The sequence below is a fragment of the Mauremys mutica genome, chromosome 13 (genome assembly GCF_020497125.1).
Source record: "Mauremys mutica isolate MM-2020 ecotype Southern chromosome 13, ASM2049712v1, whole genome shotgun sequence".
Lineage (NCBI taxonomy): Eukaryota > Metazoa > Chordata > Testudines > Geoemydidae > Mauremys > Mauremys mutica.
In genome coordinates this window covers 18,338,041-18,356,062 of record NC_059084.1, presented here as the reverse complement: position 1 = coordinate 18,356,062, position 18,022 = coordinate 18,338,041, and the positions used below count along the sequence as shown (strand labels likewise).

At 39.8% G+C, this 18,022-nt stretch overlaps 1 protein-coding gene across 2 annotated transcripts in view; it reads left to right on the top strand.

Annotated features, from left to right (window-relative positions):
• Positions 1–662: 662 nt before the first annotated feature.
• The window catches only part of EYA2 (EYA transcriptional coactivator and phosphatase 2), a 150,692-nt gene continuing 133,332 nt past the window's right edge, over positions 663–18,022 (top strand). Inside the window, exon 1 of one of the 2 annotated variants that reach the window (XM_044986041.1) lies at positions 663–824. The gene's annotated coding sequence lies outside the window, so the exon portion shown is untranslated. The remainder of the gene's footprint in view (positions 825–18,022) is intronic. The other variant, XM_044986042.1, reaches the window with a different exon arrangement.

Sequence of the window (18,022 nt, the reverse complement as noted above, 5' to 3'; positions counted from 1 at the left end):
CTAGTAGCAGATTTATTTACACAATGTATTTGGATTATAAAGTACTTGGAACAACCCCCATGCATCTCACTGTTTGAAATCTCGAAGTGAAGGCACCATGAAAATCTCAGTGTTGCCAACCCTGGTGATTGTATGGCGAGGGTTCGCAATAAAATCCGGGGTTTTACCTATGCCCTCAGCTTCTGGAGACAAGTGATTCCATGACCATCTCAGGATTCTCTCCCTCAACGTTCCCTCATGTTTGAGGAGAAAAGCTGGACTATGTGACCCAGGTGCGCCCTGCAGGCTCAGAGCTAGAAGGCAAATTAAAATAAATCCCAAATTATTGTTAGTTTTGGGTTTTTTTTTAAACGCTGGTGATTTTTCAAGCCCATCTCATGATTTTTTTTTGGGGAGGGGGAGGGGGCTGCTTTATGAAGCCTGGCTCCAACCTTTACTTCAGTCTAGGGATGCCCGCTCCTCCTTGCTCCAGCGCGGCAGAGGCAGCCCGGAATTCTGCCACCCCCCGCCCCCAGTTCTGTAACCCCGCTGTCCAGCACCTGCCCTTCCCGCAGCCCCGGGCTCGCGAGCGGACTCCTGGCAAGGGACGAGGTAAGGGCAGAGGCTTCACGTTCCCGGCGGGCATGTGCACACACACGCCGCACATGCTCACTGGGGCTGTGTCAGGAGTCTGGAGGGCACATTGGGAAGCCCGGCAGAGCCTGCTCTTACACCGGCTCTGGAGTTCCCAGCCGCGCCGCCGCTGCCCCAGCCTCCCTCCCCTGGCGGGCGGTGCGGGGACAGGGAGCTGAGCGCCCCGGGGCGAGCACCTTCCGCAGCCGGTGGTGAGTGCGACCCCTTCCCCTTCCTCCCCTGCCAGTGCGGTCGGGGCGCTGGGGACGCAGAGGGGCACCCGGGGGTGCTTTGGACACTGGTCCTTGCCCGCGAGGGGCGGGGAGAAGCGTGGGATGCTTGAGGCACCGGTCCCCACGCCCTTGGCTGGGGAGTGGGCATTTCAGCCGGGCCGCTTCCTAAGAGCTCCGCGTTGAGAGGAAATGTGCAGCCCTTGGCACGGGGTTTGGGCGCTGAGATGAAATACCCGGCTCCTGTCCTCCCCATGCTGCTGCCTTCTGTTCCTTGGTCTTGGGGGGCGGCGGGGGGGGGGAGCCTAGTGCATCCCCCAGACCAAGTGCCCCTCCACCTGCCCCATCGCAGGGAAGGAAAAGGAAACTGTCACTCACTTGGCCGCTTGGTAATGACACACGCACGGATTTTCCCTAGCAGAAACAGAGCTTGAAAAAGCTCTTTCCCCCACTTTCGAAACTCAGAGACTTTACCGCAGCGTGCCTGGGTCTCTCCACTATTTCTCTCTCCCCTTGCCCACCCCAGCGGGGTGCACTGTGTGTGGAGCGGAGAGCAGGGGCTAGGAGGAGAATCTCTGTCATTTTACACTGATTAAGCAGTTAAAAAAAAATCAAACTCATCAGCGTTTAATTTTTTTTTTAGTCCGTCCCCCTCCCCCCCTTTAGTATTGTTTCTGGAGCGGCAAAAGGCAAGGAGGGTGCATTTACTAGCCTGAGTAGGGGGGTTAAAACAATGTTGCTAAGAGTAGGAGGGAGTTCTTTGTGAGTAAAATCTTCTTTAGTGACACTAGTTAGCTCCTGGGGGTAGAAGCAGGAGAGTGGATTATTGAATTAATTTTAAGCCTCATGCCATTCTGGGTAGGTGATTATTGATTCTGCTTTCTCAGTTTTCTGTTAACACATGGAGTAATTGTTATTTGCTATAAGTCGATGGTGGCATGATTTACCCCAGACGGTAATAGCTTTGAACCATGTGGGAAAAGTGTGTGTGTGTGTGTGTGTGTGGACAGACAGTACAAGTTATTTGTTCATAATAATGGTTAAGACTTAAGGACTTTTATTTATATTTCCACTTGGCATTTTGTATCCTACAAATTAATTGAATTCTTATTTTGGTTTCATTGTCATACATTTAAAGCAGGGTGCTATTAAATTGCCTTGTGTTTGTATTGCTGTAAATACCATAGTTAGGGAGCCTTAAATCTGAAATAAGTTGTTTCTGAGACACTTCACTCTTGCTAAGAAACAGGCTGAACAGAGACAAGAATATTAAAATAAAGTAATTGAAAAATGAAATCTCACCATGAAATCTGAGGATGTAAAATGTTGGCTTAGGTTTGATGTAGTGAATACCTTAGTGCCAAAAAAAAGTAACCTTAAAAACTGTCAGAAAACTGCCGTGTGAAAACACTGCCATCAATTCTGCAATGTCTTTTTAAGTGTAGTAGCAATATTCATGTTTCATAATAGTTTGACTGGCGCATAAGATTTAAAGTTTTATAGAATCTATCTAAAATGATGTAGTTTTAAGAAACTCTGTGCAAGTCATTTAACTATTTTAAAACAAATTTATTTACAAACCACAACTGTTTGAGTAACTTAAATATAGATTTGAAATTAGTTAATACAAAATCTTTGTTCACAGTGAACATGGGGGAAAAATTAAGTATATAAATCACGCTAAAGGTAACACTCAACGTTTATTTAATGTTTTTAATGTTTAAGTCAGAGAATGCCTCTAAAGGAAATTATTTCAGGTATACAACTGCCTTATTTCAAACTTAATCTATTAATGTAATGCGACATTCCTCTTGGATGAAATTTTAATTGTTAGAAAACATATGGTTAATCAAACTTTTATTGGTCTACATCCAATTTATTAACAACTGTTTTGTTCAGTATAGTATCAGGCATGCACATCCCTTAACACTCCTAATGTAACTGGCAGGAATGGTTTATTGTTTAGACTTCCTTATAGAATTTGCTGGTTTACTGAGAATTTTCCGCCTTTGGAACGCTTTTCATGGAGGATTTTGTTATTCATAGTTTCCAAATACATTGAGTGCTTCTATTTTCATGTGACATTGCAATTCATATGTATTGGAACATTCCTGCATGCTAATCCCAAGAAGATGGCAAACATTTAACCTGGTTGTTTATTTCCAAACTAACATCTTAGCTCCTTTCAAGCTGCTTTTAGATTTAAAAACACAGGACAGGCTACCTTGCACCATCCGTTTTTAAAGACAACTCTAATCATTTCCATTTCTGCTTAAAAACCAATGGCATGACTGGTCCTATAATATTGTAAACATGAATATGAGAGGCTTCATTATGGTTGTCCTACAAAGTTATAAGTATTTATAGCCTTGGATATGTTCCAATATAATCTTTTAAAATTCATAATTGAAATTCACTTGAAGTGGCATATTAAAGCCAGTAATACTGATAATTGTTTTTTAAACAACTAATCTCTCTCCAAAAACCAAAATAGTTAAAAAAAAAAATACTACGAAATGTGTACTTCATGATTCCATGTTGAGTCATAAAATTAATTAAAATCAAATTGTTAAGGAAAAATCATGTGACATCAAATTTATTTGAATGAACAGCAGGTAATATATTTCTCCATTAAACTTTATCATTTGTTTGTATTCCCCCTCACCACCATTTTGTTTTAAAATATTGCAATGAGACTTGATCCCTATGACTTGTTAATTATATCATAATTTGGTTGAAATTGTCTAAATGTGCTACTGTTTAAAATATCTCAGAACCTTTGCCATTTTAAATTTCATTATAAGAGCTTCATTTTGGAGGAATAAAATGTTAGTTGTTGTTGGAGAGGGACTCTAAGAATCTATACAAAGCTACAATACGTGTGCAGACACATTACTGTTATACAGACATGTTAAACTCAGACATGCACACTGGAAACAAGGGACATTGAGAATATTGTCATTTAGGGCACGGTCAGTGCTGTTGCGTTGTGCTTAGATAAGTGATTGACACTTTAGTTTTTGCTAAAGATTAAATAGCTTAATATAGGTATCAGTCCTGCAAACACTGATGGACTTTCTTAACTTTAAGCTTGAGTAGTCCCACTAACGTCAATGGGACTACTCGTGCTTAAAATGAAGTATGTGCCTTTTTGTAGGACCTGTGTATGTATTTATAGACAAACGCACGTTCAACAGAGATCTATTAAACAGATTTCCATAATTTTCTGACGCCTTTTCAGCTATTTGTCATGCAGTAGTACAACAGTTAATCTGAAATTGGTTATAATTCTCTTCAGTGAAATTAGTTTCCTCTCTGCCAAACTTTGCAATAGCCAGATGTTTTTAAGGTGTCCTCAGCTGGAGTAACCAACTAGAACAGTGTTGAAGACTAATTAATCGTTGCAGTAAACTCCTTCTGCAGTAAATTCGCAGGTTGTTATACTTAATATGTTGAAATGACTGTTAGGATTTTTTGTGCAGTGAAAAACCATTTAAAAGTTAAGTGAAAATAAAAAGATGTTTTCAAAAATATCTGGAAAATAGTTTGTAATTAATTTTGCCTGAGTGGATTTACTGATAAGGTCAAATGATTAAATTAAGTTGCAAATTCAAATTCTGTTCGTAGTGTGTATGACCTAATCAAAGAATCTTGTTTTCAAATATGACATTCCAAAATAATTGTTCCCTGCAGGTCAGGTAGGCTGTGTAGGGAAAAGTTGTACTGTCATTGCCTATATTTTGTGGGTAAATGTAGGATGCCAGTCTCTAGGGTTGTTAATCTGGTACCTCTCATTAAAATTCACTACAACAAAGACAGGGGAAAAAATAATAGCAAGGAACATGTGCTAAATATACAGCATATCTAAAACTAGAACTGTGAAACTAGCATATGTAGACCATAAACAAATTAGTTGCAGAATCACTATTCAGCGTTTTGACTTAATATGTGTTTTTAAAAAAGTAGTGATTGAGTTAGTCCAACAAATCTCTTCACATACTGCTCACCCTAGTAAGAATAGGATTTAGAGCTAAGCAAACCCTGAACAGTTAACAAAAAAATCCCCCTTTTCTCCTCCTCCTCCATAATGACAGAAAGACCATCCTTAGATGCTTTTTGTTTGTTAGTTATTGGCTGAAAGGTCCAATTAGAAAACAATTGGTGATGGCAACTTAACGCAAATAAGATCTACCAATAAAGATGATGATGCATTGTTTTAACTTGTGTAATGGTGTTGAACAAACACCCTGTTTTAATCAGGTGAGGATAAACCCCTCAGTAGGTGGCAAATAACTGCAGTTTGGTGACAAGAGTGTGTCAGTCAGGGCTCAGAGCGGCTGCCGCTTGTCAGAGGACCTGATGTCACTGTGCTTTGTGAAAGGAAAAAGGGAAATTTTCCTTCATCTGGTTGCAAAATAATTTATTTTGCTCTGATTAGACCTAAGGTTAATAAGAAAGGCCTGATTCTCCTCTCTGATAGGCTGTTGTAAATTCAGGAGTAAGTCTACTGAAATTACACTGATGTAAAAGCAGAGTGAGAGAAGAATCATAGCTAAAATTATGGCAGAGGATTCTATCTGCTGCCACACATACTGCATCTTCTTTCATTTTAAATACTCAGATCTCTGATTCATCCACTATATTATACTCTGGCTTTAGTTATGTATCTTTATGCTTTATTTAAAAATACTCGGCTTAATGCTGTATCAATTAAAGGGGAAAAACACCTACAGGATTATCACCCTTCCCATCTAAATTATCTAATGTGTAACTGCTTAATTTCTAGTACTGAGAGTAGCATATAAACAAGTTTATTTAACAGCTATGTTACTGAGTCATACTGTATATGGTTTGTTAGCACAGAGGAATAATTTCTGTTTAATAGCATGTGTGGAGTGCCAGAGATCATAAGAGATTTTTTTTGTTGTTAGCTGTGAAATACATATGACATCTTCAATGGTCTCTTCCATCCCATTTTATCACCATACACTATTTGAATGCAATATATTTAGCAAGTTTCTCTTCCATTCATGTGCAGAGGCTCTGCAGAAAGCCATAAGTCTGCTTCAGAGTTCTAGTAAAGTTAAATGTGAAGCATGTAAAACTAGGTTTTTATTTTATGGATGATTCATGTAGTCAGAGAATGGTTAGGAAAGGTGGGTTAAAAAAAACGGAGAACCAAAAAATAACAGAAAAAGTAGTAGGTTTGGGTGAGGCAGGTAACACCTGGTTATGTCACCCACGATGTAGAGCTTAACACTAATTCATAGCATCTTACGGAAATGTGAAGATGTAGGACCATAAGCTTGAGATGTCTAAGAACAAAAATTTTGTACACCACAAATTGTGTAGTCTGTGAACCTGTTGTTTAATTATCTCCGTTTTCACCTAATAGCTGCTTTTTTGTGTGTGTGTGGTTTTTTGTTTTGTTTTGTTTTTTTAACAAGAGGCACTTTAGGACCCACAATACAGTAGCAGAAGTGGTCTCCTTTTTGTCTTGTTATGAAGGTTATTTTGGGCTTGGTGGGCATAGTTGTGCTGGTTTGGAAGCCTGCTCGAACTTGTTTGCCAGATTGAAATATTCAGAATAGTCAGGTACATTATAAACACGGATAAGTGACTTGCAGGATCAAAATTGAAAAGGCAATCTCTTAAAACATTCAGAAAAATACTGTGATTTGTTTATGACCGTGCCAGTCAAAACAAATGCACAGCCACACACACAGTAAGATACACATAGTGTTTAAAGGAACTCCTTGGAATCCCTGTTGTCCGGTTCTCACTTAAATAGTCACTTAATTCCCTCACCACCCAAGCTCTGTTTTTGTTTTTGTTTTTATCTCAGAGGAAAGGGGAATGTTTTATGCCTTTTTTTTAGTCTGAATTTTAAAAAGTGTTCGATTCTGTGTTTCATCTTCAGCAAGGACAAATAGAGGACTGTAACTGAGAGACTAGTGAATATTACTTTACAACCTACAGACTGATTCATTGTCTTTTTAATTTTTCATAACAAAAAGCCCACACCTCAGAAGTGACTCTGGGCAATGAAGATTTTAGTTAGTAGGAGTAAATGGATGTAGGAGTAGGATGTTTTTAAAAATTAAATTAATAAGGGCCCTAATGCTACAAAGAGAACCTGGGTTGTCCCGAAGAATTATCTTTGTTGAATTGGGGTCAAATGGCCTAATTTTGTACCACTGGAATCAATTGGAGTTTTGCTTTTGACTCAGTGAGACAGGATCAGGACCAAACTGAGCTATGATATATTTTAATTGTTATAGAAGGAACTACATTCTAAAGCGACTGTAGACGCTACACAGAACATTGAATAATAAGTCCAAATCCTGCTGTCTTTGTTACGGCAATATTTTCACTGACTTCACTGGGAGTTTTCCCTGTTTGAGGACTTGCAGAATTGGGCCCATAATTTGGAACGCACCTTGAAGATGAGAAAATTTACCATATAAGGGCTGTTGTGTTTCAGAAAAAGTCAGTGTCTGAATGTATCTCTTTCTAAAAAGTCACTGATTATTTTGAGTGTGTACAATAGTTTCTTAATCACAGATTATTACTACTAATTTCTTTTCTAGAAATATGAAGGATTCATTCAGGTTGGTGTAGAAGAGGGACTCATGAGAACCATATTTATATATCTGAGTATGTAAGTCTATGGGTTTCACCTGAATTATTTTCAAAAAGTACCCTCCCTGTATTTTTAAGAAGTTATTGGACAGCAATTTTGTTTCTTTACCAAAGGAGTGAAAACCCCAGGAATTCTTTTATAATTTGGAAAGAATGTCAAAGGAGTAAAGTAGTTAAACCTAAGTGTATTAGATCATATGCTCTACATGCATAAATAAGCATAACTGTGATTGCAGAAACTAAGTTAAAGCCACTAACAATGCTCTCCCACAAACTCTAATTGCTAAAAGGGAATGACTTCAGCCATTGTGAAATTTGTGCCTGTTTGTTGACCGATGGTGGTGGAAGTGGAGTGTGTATTTTGTTGGGGTATTGTGTTTTTATTAATGCTAGAGCAGAATAGAAAGCCTGAAAATGGAGCTAATTGCAGCAAAAACCTTGGATATGGTTTCAAGGTTAGGGATTCTAAAAGCAGATGAAATGACTATTCCATTGAGGGATGGAGACTGGTTGGAAGCCCGTTTGTGTGTGTTAGACAGTCCGTTCCTACTATGTACAATTTATGCACAATTGGTTTGCCTTTAAAAAACAGGGGTTTAAAATACTTGGTTATAAACCTGACATTTCTTTATGTCCTGTTCCTATGCCTGAGAATGGCATGAAACGTTAGTGAGTGTTTCATCATGCCAATTTTGGAAGCTTTTTGTCTCAAGTTTGTTTTTTCTGGGAAAGGAAAATGATGGGACCTGAACTTGGCTTCACTGAAACATCACTTAATTCAAAATTTTCATTCTACTGCATGGTTGTTTTCAGTGCATCAGAACATGCATATTACAAAGCTGGTTATAATGAGCTTTGGCTTAGAGCAAAGTCATTCTGTGGACGGAGTTCCACAGTCTGCATAGAGATTCCTGTAAGACAGGTCTTGGCTCCCTACTGTGTACTCATATGAACCCTTATAATTATGATCCAGAGGATTGCTTGCCCATTTTTAGTCATACAAACTCTTGTAGGAAAATTGGTACTTTTATCCTGTTTCAGGACACATGAGAACAGGTTTTGACTTGCAGCCTTGTACTGTAAACAGTTTGACCATCCTTAGTTTTGAGAAGGTGGACAACCTAGTGAATGGAGAATGAAAGTGAAGTTGTTACTGGCTGAGTCTGAGATGCCGTACCATAAAGACTCCTTGCTAAATGCAGCGGACTCCACAGAGAAGTTAACCAGAGTAGGAAAGGGGAGGGGAGTTGGGGAGAATTTCTTAAACTCAGCAAATGCCTTTAAAACTGGAAATGCCTCTAGTATTACTCAGGCACCCACAAGAAACCGAACCAACAAGGGGAAAGTGGAGCAGGCGTTTGGGGGGGGGGGGGAATAATTTTTAGTTGAGTAAGCAAAGCAATTATGGGGGCTTGTTATTCACAAGTGTCTGCAGCACTCAAACACACCCATCAGTGGTTTCCACAAGATTGTGAAACAGTTTTGAAAGTTCTTTTCTGTGCAGCATTTTTATGTAACCCATTCTTTGCCTTTATTATATTTTCCCCTTAAATAATTTGCAATAGATTTAAATTCAGAACTGAGCTAAGTTATCTAGCCAGTTGTGTGACCCCCCACCCCTTGCATCTGATCATATATTTATATAAATATACACACATACTAAATTAATTTAAAACTTTAAAAGGTTTAATTCTAAATCCTTGAGGACTCCTTAGGAATGCAGCAGCCAAAATCTTGACATGCTTACCAAAAATGAAACAAAACTATTCTGTAAATATTTTTTTATGAAACGAAAGCACTGTTAAAATGCTTGGAGGCATTGAGCTAGGCATAGGGTTGGAAGCAATGCTGATGTCTGGGGCTTAGTGCATATAATTTATTTTTACATGCATCGTCCCCCATACAGTACTTAAGTTTGGACAAATGTCGGACGTGTTTGGGCCCAATGCTGTTCCCAGTGCAGTAGGAGAATTTTGCTATTTAGAGCAGGATTGGGCCCTTTTTTGGAGCATCCTTAAAACTTTTGCACTCACTGCTAGTCTTATGCTGAAGTCATTGTGCACAAAACACCTATTGATTTAGGCCGTGTGTTTGGAAAATTACAAGGAGAGAGTGTCTCCAATGCACAGAATTGGGCATGTTATTCATGACTCTGTAAAGTTCATTTTACACAAGCTAACAAAAGCCAGCAAATCCAAAGGTGATGGAGGGCTGAAGTGAGCTCCTTATCATTCACTGACATGCTTTGCCTATAAGCATCATAGCTCCTCCGGTGATAGCGTAAGTAACCTCACCTCTATAATGCTAAACCACAGCCGTGAGTTAGAGGGGGAGCATCACCTTTGATTTAATTCTTTTGGGTACATAGGTATGGCTGTGTGCCTGTGAGGGAGTATTCAGTTTTCTAGTTAAGAAAAGGAGGGGAGGGGGGAATGACTTACTTCTAGGCCGTAGGAACCTTTATAGCAGTTTTCTCAAACTGGGGTTGCCACTTGTGTGGGGAAAGCCCCTGGCGGGCCGGGCCGGTTTGTTTACCTGCCCCGTCCGCAGGTCCGGCCGATCGCGCCTCCCACTGGCTGCGGTTTGCTGTTCCAGGCCAATGGGGACTGCTGGAAGCGGCGCGGGCTGAGGGAGTTTGTTAGTTTGACGATGACGTTTTCATGCTCTCTCTTTTTTTGGATTCTGGAGTGACTCTGAAGTCCAAAGCATGATGCGCATGCTTGTGAACAGATTGGGCAGACAATGTCATTGGTGAGCGCCTTAGTAGCTATAGTAGTAGTATGATGCTTTTCCCTTGCAGCTAACAATCGATTATTTCTGTCCTCTTCAAAGGCTTGAAAAGCTGAGTGGTGTGTGTTTTCGTGCTGATCTATTTAACGCAGCCTTCTCAAGATCATTCGGTTTTATTACACCACGGTGTGTGCTGCTTTTGATGCTGTCCTGGTAGCACTTTCTGGGGCGGCCTTGATTCCGGTGTCCTTGTGCCAATTCTCCATAGAAAATTTTTCTGGGGAGTCGATATTCAGGCATCCTAATGCTGTGTCCAACCCAGCATAGTTGGGCTTATATCTTCATGGCCTCGATGCTTATGGCATTTGACTTTTGGAGAACCTCCAGGTTGGTAATTTTGTCCTGCCAGTGGATCCCCATAATGGCACGCAGAGACTGCATATGCAAGGCCTCTAGCTGTTTGACATGCCATGTGTATGGTGTTCAAGTCTCACAGCCGTAGAGGAGAGATGTGAGCACAAAAGAATTATAAAGTTTTATTTTTGTTGAGAGGGTTATGTTGTGGGATTTCAGGACTTTGTTACGTAACTTTCCTAATGACGAGAAGCTTTTAGATACTATATATATTATAAAACCCCTCAGTTCTTTCTGGTTTAAGGAGCTAGTTCAGGTCCGCAGAGTAAAAACACCTGGTCATTCAGATAGTGCTGTGAGTGTACATAGCCCTTCACAAAATAGAATGAGATGTCCTCTGCCTTAAAATGTTTACTGTCTAAGAAATGTTTGTGCCAAGTACTTGCTGGTTTTTGTTTGTATGGTTGGTTGGTTTTTTTTTAGATGTTTCACTCAGTTCATTACCTCCAGAATTTTAATTTTTGGTTTCAATTCTTGAGAACCAACCAGAGCACTATGGGATATTCACTAGGTCTTATTTGATTTCTCTTTATTTAAAAAAAAATGGCCATGAAAGCAGTCTAATATACTTTGGAAAAAAAGTAGCCTAATAGAACAAAATGATTTCTGTGTAAAATATTTGATATATATGAATCTGCTTTCATGCCAGACTTTGGGTAGATCAAATTTTTACAAGTTATAAACCCTGGGAAAACAGTGTACAATTTAAACCATTGATAGAACTTTAAGTTTAGCAGCACTTTTGGGCAGTATCATAAATTACCATCCTTAACTATTTCATTCCTAAGGATCCCAGTCCTCTTAAACTCAATATAATCAAGATTACTTTACCCACTACTGTAATTCAGACATGGATGCAATAGCCGTTTAACAGCATACGGCAACATTTCACAGTACTGTAGGCCAGGAAGCGAAAAAATACAGTGTCCGACTTGAACTATATGGGGATTGTGGTTGAGTAGATAGAATGTAATTACCTGAACTAGAATTCAGCCAGGATTAAGGGGTTATTGCTCCCACTCTTGTGAGAAGTGCCATGGGATTTTAAATGGCCACAAATGTTCCGTGTCTCAGTTTTACATCTGTGCTAAGATTGTACTTCCAGTTGCACAGCTTTTCCGAGGCAAGTGACTATGGAATACAGAAAGATGTTTGCACACATGCTTCGTAGTCAACTATACAAATCCCACCCACCCCCCGGCCTCCCTTTGAATCAGAGAATAGAAGAATGATAAACACAAAGGTCAGTGTTGTTGTGCAACTGAAGTCTGAAGCAATGAAATGAGACTTGGTCAGTTGCTAGCTATGGATGTGTGTGTTGGAGCACATTCCTCCAACTCTGCTAGCCTCTGCTTTTCCTTCTTTCTTATCCATTTGCTTCCTTTTTATGTACTTTTCCTCCCCAGCAGCACAGCCCTCTAATAAAATTTTCTTGATAGTTATTTAATTGAACAAATGGCTTCTACTTTTGCCTATTCTTCCCTTTCTTTGCCTATTTTACATAACCTAGTACTTAATATATTCAGAGGCAGACATGGACTGAACGCGGGTTGGGACACAGGAACTTGAGTTTTATCCTGGCTCTAACACTAACTCCCTCTATGGCCTTGGGCAAGTCACTTAGACTCATTGTGTCTGTTGCCAGTATGAGAAATGGGCATAACTGGTGGTACTGTGAGCTTTAATGATGTGAAGCCCTTTGATTAGAAGTGCTGCATTAAGCCTTTTTTCATTTGCATATGCCGAAAAAAGACCCCTTTGGAAATATTAAACATGGTCTCTGGACTCTCAGGGGTCTGCGGACCACAGGTTGAAAACCACTGTTCTATGGTAATGACAATCTTTCGCGGACTCCTTTTACATAGTCTGCTGACCCAAAACCACTGCATTAAGCCAACTATATTAAGAATTAAGTAGATGATGAGGAAGTTTATATTCCTAATAAAAATGGCAAAACCCACTAAAATTAAATATATAAAGAAATTTTTTAAATATTAAGTTCACTTTAATTTAAAAAATATCCACTTTGATAAAGCATGCTTTAAACAGTATACCCTGACCACATTTTAACACACAAACAAACCCAAGACATTACTGATGAAATCAAATTTTGCAGTTGAAGTCATCGAGGCCAAGATTTCACTCTACAATTTTATAAGGCTTTTCCTGCTCCACTGTTGCTGTTTAAGGGCCTTTTCAGCAAGGAAGAAGCTTTTCTGTTGACTGTTCTGATGAAACAATGAAATTGACTGTACACAAAATGCTGTCACGCACTAAGTAAACTAACTGAAGAAAAAGAGGAAAACAGGTTTTTGTTAACTTCTTTCAGTGGTAAGTACACTTAGTTGTTACTTTTCACCACAGTAGGTACAATATTTGTTTTTTAGACGGACAGAAACTTGCCCCCCCATCTCCTCCTCCAAGTTGACAGCATTCATTTTAAAGTTTGGAATGTTCCTGTTGAAAAGGCAAAATAATTCAGGGTGTACCCCACATTTTATTGTTTATGGAAATGCCTTCCCTGATCAAATTTAATCACAAATAATGGTGTAAGTTCTCTTATCCAGACAGTTGTGGCTTTTATTTTTATGGTCATCATGTAAAGATAGCAAAGTTTGTCACGTAGAAGGAATTTTCCCACTGATTTTTTTTTTAAACAGAAGGAGAGAGCCTCTGGATATGTTAATATCTTCCACCTGGTATGGACTAGGAAGAAAATATTCTTCAGTCAGCGATTAATTTGTCACCGGGGTTCCTTGGTGACCAACGCAGAGATGTCAGTTCCGGGAGAAGTTTGTAGAGAGAAGACAAAGTGTAATTTTCCATTGCAGAGACTTGTGAAGAAGAGAAACATAAAGACCTTGAAAGCAATACACCCAGCATGAAGGAAGATTCTAAGTATATCAGTCACCAGCAAAATGACCAGGGAAGCATTCTACCTGCAAACTTCAATGAAATAAATTATATGGTGTTTTAGGAGGGAAGTCACCTGATACCACTTGAGAGAGAGAATTCTGACCTGCATTAATACTCAGATTGATTCTCAGCCCTCCTCAAAACTGCATGTACTGTAGGGAGACCAAACATTAACTGCAAAGTGTCTTTAGCAGCTAAGGATTTTTAAATTTTAGCCGCACTGTTAAAAAAAGTGTTGATCTGAGATTTCTGCTGTGGTTTAAATTAATAAATTAGGCAGAGGATATACCTACATCTATTGACAGCCAAAATCCTTACAGAGTTAAGATCACACCTGTATCTCAGGCCTGACCCAGGGCACCCTGAGCCTTCAAAGTGGCAGGAAGTGTTGGGTTGAGGGCTTAACTCTTCCTTTTTCCTCATGAATAGCCATCCAATGTTGTGTGTAATGTGTAAAATGTTGAATGGAATAGTGCAGAAAGTGAGTGATTATTTTTTTTGACACAAGTTCTTGCTTGAGTTCTCAGGTGGTCATGCTCACTTCCATTGCATGTAACAGAAGGGAATAATGATCTGATACAGAGGAACCAGCAACATTTAGGATTTCTGCAGTATTCACTATTTGTGTTCTCAAAAGTCAATGTACATCTTTAAAATGTATCACTGCAAATTTTTAGCTCTGCCTGGTGTGTATTGTTTACTGGTATATTCTTCCAAAGAAAGTAGATGCTAATTCAGTCCTATGTTTCTCACTGGAGACAAACGTGAAATCTCCTGCATTCAGTGGTCTTTTGGAGGTGGGAGAAACGTTATAGTCCATCAACAGCAAATCGCTGGAAGAGAAGTGATGGCTTTTTGCCACTTTTTCCTCTTGAAATTCTAATAAACTCCTCAGTCAAAACACCATGGAAAAAATAAATGGATGAATGAAAACTTTTTTTCATATGGAAAAAAATCAGGATTTTAAGTTTGTATCAGACTATGTGATCTGGAGTGCTAGCACATCTCATTTCAAAGTATTTCAGAAGGGAAACTATGGAAATAACACTATTTTCCATCTTCTCTGAAATGTGAGACATGTCTGATAATGAGGAGCAGTTTCTGATCTCCAAAACCTTTTCAAAGAGCTCTGAATTGATGGCAAAGTGCTGTTTGAGTGTCTTCCAGGTAGATGATTATGCACACAAAGTTGAGTGCACATTTAGATGCAGTGTTGGAAAACGTAGCCCTAACCAGTCAGTCAGTCTTGGTTAGTTTTATAGCATGCTGACTGCAGAAGTGTACATGTATGTGCTTTAATGCTAAGGACTCCCAGTTACCTGCATTGTACAGTCATTTTTCCCCATGATGCAGAAGCTCCCATTTGTCAAAGAATTGTAGAACTAGAACTGGTTTAACTGAGGGGAAGGAGGAGGGAAAGGTAACTTGCCTAAAAACAGGGAAGAATTTTCCTGCCCTAATTTTTCAACCAGTTTTACATAGAATGTAGAAATGGAAAAGATTCTGTATGTGATCTTACCCATCCACGAGCGGCCAGCACGACTGTTCCCATCAGCGTTATCTAGTGTTTTGCCCAGTCTCGTTCAAACTGTCTTCAGGAACAGAGCCTTACTTCCAAAACTAAGTCCAAACCTGTATGCAGCTTCTATGGCAGAATTCTCCCAACTGATTTGCCTTGCAAAGGGAATATGTCCTGCACTCAGTTCGCAACAAGGCACATAACATTAGTATCGATGGAAGCTGTGTGTGTAGGAACTGTGCGGAATATGCAGCAGAGGTCCTGGTACAAAGAGCAGCATTCTTTTCTCTCCTACTAGGGGGAATAGGGTTTACTTGAGATGGCTCGTCAAGCAGCTCACCAATAGCTGATGACCGAGCTGTAAGTGTAGATGATGTATTATAATGTTCCAGGTGCTGTACAGACATATTTAAAATTTTTGGCCTTCTCCCCTTCCCCCAAATGTCTACCTACATGCTTTCCTCTTGGGGTTGGGAGAAGGCATTTTAATAGCAATAACCTAAAAACCAGCTATAGGAAATGTTCCTATGCATGCAATCCTTCCAAGCCAAATTCCTGCCACAGGACATCATCTGCCGCTCTGCAAGCAGACGAGTATGTTTTTCTTGGTCGTTCAGGCAGTCATCCCCCTATATAGTGATGAACTGCACCTCCTTCAGCTGGTATTAGCACCACACTAATTTCTCTCTCTCTCACCAAGGGCTGACATTCACACCTGCTTCTGCATGGCATGTGTTCTTCCCCTTTTCACCCAACATCTCCTGTTGCAAAGACTGGTCCAAAGCCCAATCTACTAAGGCCGCTCCCACAGGCAGCAACACTATTAACCCCGTAAGCACAATCCCTTCTTCTAATGATAGTCTGCGAGCACAACCCTCTTTGAGCTTCCCTACATGGATGATCTCTTCGCTAAGGAAGGTGGCTGTGATTTGTGTCGGTACGAAAAGAAGATTGCTAGAAAACATGGCATGTAATGAGAATGAAGTGCTGGTTCTGCAGTCATGGGGAACTTTGGTGGGTTTTTTTAATACTCACGGTGCATATTTTTAAAGTTCAGTGCATTCAGGCTGCACATCAGGCCCTGGAACTATATCAAATTCCTTACAGATCCCCAAATTATTCAACAAAATAAATCACTTGCCAAGACTTATGGTCAGAACATGGTCCTAAAATCAGAAATTAAGGAAGTAAATAGTTGGGATTTGGCCTATGAGAGCCATTTTCAAGTAGCTTCCCTTACCTGTGCTCTTTATATTTTTTAACGGCACTGTTTGCATAATCAGAAATTCACATTTGTGCCTGTAAGTTAAATAACTACTCACACAAATGGGGTGTTGTTGCCATATTTGCATTCTTTTCCTTGCAAATATGACCTGGACAATCTTGGATATTTGGTCCTGGAAGTCTTATAATAAGAGTAATATCTGCACTCATTGAGATTGAAGATCTCAAAGCCCTTGACAAGTACTACTAACTAGGCTTCCCATCTACCCTGTATAGTAGGAGTGTTTTACTGCAGACAGGTCTGCATATAAAAACAACCTCAAAAATCTGACTTTTTTTTTTTGAGGAAAAAGACTTCTTACTCTGACTGAGTTATAGTCTAACCTTTCTCCCAGATTTTGTATGTAAGAAGTGCTCTTCAAAGTTAAGCTGCTGAGTACCAAAATATAAGGGGAACTACAAGCATCTGTCTGTAAAACAGGAATTGTCTTTCACTGGGCACGGTTGAATGAATGTGTGATTGGTGTAATGATTTTAATTCCTACTTCTTGTTTGAGTTGGGATTTTGGATGGTTGAGATAATGCCTGTGGACTTACCTGGGGCCTCAGATGCCTACAGGCCTAGTGACTTTGGATCCATGGCCTTAATGAGCCTGAAATTACTGAAGTGGGGAGGTTCTGCATTTTCATAAAAGTACTTAATCAGGCCCCATTTGGTGATGCCAGTGAACTCAGAAGAGTGCTCCATTTGATTCACCAAGAACCTCCTAAGAGGAGTTCCAAGCGGGAGGAACCAGTCAGGCACCATCTTAAAATTGAAAGGAAGAAGCTTTTGCTGCAGCATCTGGCTTGCTTGCCTGTAATGGCTGCTAGCCTCTAGCTATGCTGGCCACCAAGGGGTGGGAGTTTAACAACATGCAACATTTAAGATTAGACATGTACTCGCAAGTAACTTGTAGCCAGACAGCAACTCCATCAACATTAAATACTGGTGCCAGTAAGACCACTGGTAAACATTTGCAACCACGTACCAGCTTCCTGAGACTGAATAAAGCCACAAGAGCCATGACAATTATCCCGCATAAGTATTAATCTTTTTTGGTTTTGTTGCATTTTCTAATCTTTCTTAGTAGAGGGACACCTCTACCTCAGCATTTAGACTTGTATTTAATTCCAGCAGATGGCTAGGAGTGAGGGTGTGTGTATGAGTGTGTTTGGCTAGAACCCACAGAATTAATTTAAGAATGGGGCCTATAGGATAATTCCTCAAATACCTAAAACAACCCTAGGTTAAACAACCGTGTTGTCTAAAAGATCACTCATGCATGTATTTATGGGTTAGGAGTTATGGCTTATCCTGAGAAATCATATGATTTTCACCTATATTTGTCAGTTGAATATTAAAATGTAACAAGCTGCATCGTCTTTAATCGTATGGGAATGTTTTATTGTAATACCTATGTTTGGGGGCTAGGGAAAGAGAAGGGATTGGCTGTCACCTAACCAGTACATTAAGTTGGGCAGACTACCTTAATTGGCATCAGTGCCAGTAGTTTTAACATTGGCTTCAGCTTGGGAGTGACTTGAGCCTCCCTGTATCAGATATTTGGTTGGAACAAATATATTGATTGGCACTAAGCTTGATAATGCCTTATTGCTTTTTGACACTGATAGCTAAACAATACTGCTGCCTTCCCAAATTACATAAAGAGTTGTTGGTTTATCAACCTGGTAA